The sequence below is a fragment of the Pseudophryne corroboree genome, chromosome 3 (genome assembly GCF_028390025.1).
Source record: "Pseudophryne corroboree isolate aPseCor3 chromosome 3, aPseCor3.hap2, whole genome shotgun sequence".
NCBI classification, from domain to species: domain Eukaryota; kingdom Metazoa; phylum Chordata; class Amphibia; order Anura; family Myobatrachidae; genus Pseudophryne; species Pseudophryne corroboree.
Window position 1 is genome coordinate 269,664,414 of NC_086446.1, and position 5,488 is coordinate 269,669,901.

The 5,488-nt window shown below is 40.2% G+C and overlaps 1 non-coding gene and 1 pseudogene across 1 annotated transcript; one reads left to right on the forward strand and one right to left on the reverse strand.

The window, feature by feature from the left end:
* Positions 1 to 3,762: 3,762 nt before the first annotated feature.
* On the reverse strand, positions 3,763 to 3,881 carry LOC134884881 (5S ribosomal RNA). The gene has a single exon (XR_010169012.1). It is a non-coding gene; the product is annotated as a 5S ribosomal RNA (ribosomal RNA).
* Positions 3,882 to 5,053: 1,172 nt separating this feature from the next.
* Positions 5,054 to 5,172, forward strand: LOC134891519 (5S ribosomal RNA; annotated as a pseudogene).
* Positions 5,173 to 5,488: the final 316 nt, after the last annotated feature.

The window sequence follows — 5,488 nt, forward strand, 5'->3', positions numbered from 1 at the left end:
AAAATGTGTCATCAACGTAACTGAACCCATAAAAAGGCTATCAAACCACTGTATCTATTAAATCCATATCTGTTTATCTACTTACTGTATATATCTACGAGATCATCTGCAAGATATCCTGCTACTATGTACAGTATGGCTACTAGATGCAAACCAAAATATTCAGCTGTTCTGTGGTCCAAATGTAATAGTCTGCGAGTTGAGGATAGCAGCAAGATTTTGACGCTGTAGGTTTAATGTGTTGGTTTTGTCACATTAAATCTAGCTGCTACAGTACATCACTGAAATCTTGCAGCTATCAGTATTGTGCATGCTAGTTCATTTGGACCTGTCTGTCCAGTAAATTTAGCACACGTTACCTACTGCAATAAAGCCCTACTAGACCTGACCCAAAATATTCTCCAACAAAATATGTCCACTAGATTCACTATAAAATAGGTATGTCTACTAGAAGCACCACAACATGTATACTGGATATATGCCATTCATTAATTGGTTACATGATATCTATTAACCATATGTCTGTCGACCAGACCGACAGTATATCCATCATGTGCATATTTCTATAACAACTTTGTGTTGTGCTTTAATGTACACTGCCAACTATTTGTGGTTTGTAGTAAAAATCAGATTATCGATATCCATACAAGTTAATAAATGAACCTAATCTAATTTAACCTGACCCAGTGCAACCACACATTTGCTTTAGCTGTTAAAAGAGACCCCTACATGTGTCAATCCAGCTCGGTGAACCAGAGAGGATATCATTAGTGTCGCCAAACAGTGACCACACACATGGTCAAATGCTGTCATGTTCCAACCCAATTCACTGTCTCAGTCAACATCACGTAAGGCCTAAATAGGCCTATTTGTAATTGAACTGCAACTTGTATTCTTGCCTAAATTGCATTAGATTTACACAAGATGGAAGATGGTTCGATGCTATGGGTAACTGCCTATTTCTACTTTTTAGTTAGTGTTTTTATAATGTACCTTGTGACAATTTCTCTTGCAATATGACATTGTGTGACAACTGTGTGTCTCTGTGCCTTTTCTCACAGTAGAAACTATATGGTACCAGTTTCACTAAATTAGCACTTTACACTGCACTCAGACATGTTGTGAATACCTTTATTTGGTGGCGTAAAAACAGACTTTTATTGTTCTTGGTTTTTGTTTTGTATGAACTATATTTTGTAACTATATTTTAAAAGAAATTATTAAAGCTTATTTTTACATAAAGGTGTAGTCCTATATATATTTTTTAAATATTCTTTATCTGGGTGGAGATGTATTTCACGGTACAGTTGCCTAAAGCAACCTATCAGATTCTGTCATTTCAAAGACTGTGGGGTCAATGTAAGCCTTGGAGAAAGATAAAGTACCTACCAATCAGCTCCTGTCATTTTTCAAACACAGCCTGTAACATGGCAGATAGTATTAGCTGGTACTTTATCTCTCTCCAAGGCTTAGCCTATAGACCCCTTTGCTAGATAAATGACAGAAGCTTTGGGTAAGTTCTCTCTCCAAGGTTTGATACATCACCCCCTTAAGAGTTTTGTATAACCACAAAGGAGAAAACATGTCATTCGGCAGCAGGGATTTAGGGGTCTATTTACTAAGCCTTGGATGGAGATAAAGTTGCTGGAGAAAAAGTAACAGCCAATCAGCTCCTAACTGTTATGCCACAGGCTGTGTTTGAAAAAATGACAGGAACCGATTGGCTGGTACTTTATCTCCGGTGACTTTATCTCCACTCAAGGCTTAGTAAATAGACCCCTAAGGCAGAGGTTCTCAAACTCGGTCCTCAGGACCCCACACAGTTCACATTTTCCATGTCACCCGGCAGCTGCACTGTGTATCACCAACTGTCACTTTTTAAAAATCTACAGGTGACCTGCAAAACATGAACTGTTTGGGGTCCTGAGGACCGAGTTTGAGAACCTGTGCCCTAAGGTATGTGGGGGGCCCCTGGGCAACAAATTTGTAGGGCCCCCACACACTGTCCTCACAACTGCAAAAAAAATCATCAGAGTAGGATTACAGTATTTACATGTCTCCTCTCCGTCCTCCTCGGCAGCTGAGCTGTACCTTTACTGCTTTGGCCGCCGAGGAGCGTCACTCACAGCAGTGTGAAGTCTTGCGAGATAATGTAAAATCTCGCGAGACTTCACATTGCAGTGAGTAAAGCTCCTCAGCGGCCGCAGCAGTAATGGAACGTCTCAGCTGCCGAGGAGGACGGAAAGGAGACATGTAAATACTGTACTCCTACTCCGATGATTTTTTTGCAGTTGTGAGGACAGTGTGTGGGGGCCCCGGGACAACCGCCCCTTCCGCCCCGACGTTAATCCGGCTCTGTTCGTCAGGAAGATGGAAAATAGAAAACCAAAAGTTATGTCCTTTCTTTTTTAATAATTTAATGATTGGGAAATGTTTTGATTAGATGAAATTTCTTACTGGGTTGAGCAAATTGATCTACAATAAGCGGTTCATTTAGGACACTATTCCAGTCACTTAAACATAGTGGAAACAGCCGTAGTTTGGGCTGAGTAACTCCAGCTTAACAAAAAAATTTTGGTAATGAAACCTCCACAATAGGATTTCACACATGGATCCAAAAGCGCTTGTGCAGCAAACAAACATAGTTAAAAGTCTGTCAAAATGATGGACGCCAGGGCTGGATAATAGCAGGGGCGGTCGCTACTCATATAGGAGCTGCTGGGTTACTGGACGTCCTGCTGTTGGGAGCCGGGGCTTTGTCTTGCTGAGCAGGTGTGTGCGTGTCTGTGTGTGGTGTTAGTCTGGACAGTCTGGGGGTAGAGGACACCAGTAGCCACCAGCAGCTGGCTGGAGGGGTCTGGGCATGGCGTGTGGGGGGTGAGCACAGGACCCCGCCCATCCACCGTTGCGCAGTATATATAAAGCAGTTGAGCTAGTTATCTGCCTCCTCACCTGCATAATCTGCAGCCCCATCACTGACCCCTCCTCCTACCGGTCACCACACTGCTCACCCCACACAGGGTCTGACCCCTTCCTACAAAACACAGGGCGATCGGGCACAGGTAGTATAAGATGTAATGATATATATATACAGAGAAGGAACCAAAATTGGACAATAAGTTACCCTTGTTAGTGGGGAGGGGAGAAATATATTTACAATTTTCTCCTATGATATGCTGTCCTAGTTGGTGGTGCGCCCAGAGCCAGAAAGCACACAGGCTTACAATGGGAGAGAAAAGAAAGCTCTTGTGTGGGCGCACTCTTGTACAAAGAAAGTTTGTTAGGTAATGTAAGTTAAGAAATATTTAAAACATAACTTTTAATGATAACATTAAACCTTAATCACCCATCCAAAAGATCCATATAAAGAAATTAATAAAAAATTTACAAAAAATTTTAAAATGTTCTGGTCTCTTTATTTCAAAGAGTGTTTGGAAAAGTTGTAGACACTGAATTGTCATACCCCCATTTCCCCTGACCAGTACGGGGTTTCTGTATTATTGGGACCGGGGTTGGTCAAACAAGGTAATATAGAGAAGTCCAAATCTCTTCACTTAGATTAAGTTGTAATCAATGGTCACCAAACTGTTAATCCGATACCTGAGTAGTAGACAAATACCATATTTGCAGACAAAATTAAAGGCATTAAACTGTAATCAAGGAATGAAATGGCTAATCACGATAAGAGAGAAATGCTGGATAGAATTAGTGGTAATACTGCTGTTGGTATCTCTTGTCACATAGAGAAGGAAAATAATTCCTGCTCTACAACACCGGGTATTCCCAGGTAGTCTCCTCTCCTGATACTAACCCGGCCCAACGCTGTTTAGCTTCCAAGATCGAACGAGATTGGGCGCTGACAGCGTGGTATGGTAGTAGAGATTTATGTGATCTGTACACCAATGAGAGTGCACCTATGTATGAAATTATATAGTAGGAAATAATGAGAGAGAGAAGAAATAGAGTGGCTATTTCACTTATTTCGTGGACTTTCATCCACGATTCACGGAGCACGGTACCACGTTTGTGGGATCCGTTGAACCACGTCTAACGTGGAAAGCAGATCCACATATTTCCACTTACTTTACTTATTCAATTTCTTCTCTCTCTCATTATTTCCTACTACAGGTTGAGTATCCCATATCCAAATACAGGTTGAGTATCCCATATCCATATATTCCGAAATACGGAATATTCTGAAATACGGAATTTTTTGATGGAGAGTGAGACAGTGAAACTTTGTTTTCTGATGGCTCAATGTACACAAACTTTGTTTAATAGACAGAGTTATGAAAAATATTGTATTAAATGACCTCCAGGCTGTGTGTATAAGGTGTATATGAAACATAAATGAATTGTGTGAATGTACACACACTTTGTTTAATGCACAAAGTTATTAAAAATAATGGCTAAAATGACCTTCAGGCTGTGTGTATAAGGTGTATATGAAACATAAATGCATTCTGTGCTTAGACTTGGATCCCATCACCATGACATCTCATTATGGTATGCAATTATTCCAAAATACGGAAAAATCCAATATCCAAAATGCCTCTGGTCCCAAGCATTTTGGATTAGGGAGACTCAACCTGTATTCCGAAATACGGAATATTCCGAAATACGGACTTTTTTGAGTGAGAGTGAGATAGTGAAACCTTTGTTTTTTGATGGCTCAATGTACACAAACTTTGTTTAATACACAAAGTTATTAAAAATATTGTATTAAATGACCTTCAGGCTGTGTGTATAGGAAACATAAATGAATTGTGTGAATGTAGACACACTTTGTTTAATGCACAAAGTTATAAAAAATATTGGGTAAAATGACCTTCAGGCTGTGTGTATAAGGTGTATATGAAACATAAATGCATTCTGTGCTTAGATTTAGGTCCCATCACCATGATATCTCATTATGGTATGCAATTATTCCAAAATACGGAAAAATCCCATATCCAAAATACCTCTGGTCCCAAGCATTTTGGATAAGGGAGACTCAACCTGTATATAATTTCATACATAGGTGCACTCTCATTGGTGTACAGATCACATAAATCTCTACTACCATACCACGCTGTCAGCGCCCAATCTCGTTCGATCTTGGAAGCTAAACAGCGTTGGGCCGGGTTAGTATCAGGAGAGGAGACTACCTGGGAATACCCGATGTTGTAGAGCAGGAATTATTTTCCTTCTCTATGTGACAAGAGACACCAACAGCAGTATCACCACTAATTCTATCCAGCATTTCTCTATTATCGTGATTAGCCATTTCATTCCTTGATTACAGTTTAATGCCTTTAATTTTGTCTGCAAATATGGTATTTGTCTACTACTCAGGTATCGGATTAACAGTTTGGTGACCATTGATTACAATTTAATCTAAGTGAAGAGATTTGGACTTCTCTATATTACCTTGTTTGACCACCCCCGGTCCCAATAATACAGAAACCCTGTACTGGTCAGGGGAAATGGGGGTATGACAATTCAGTGT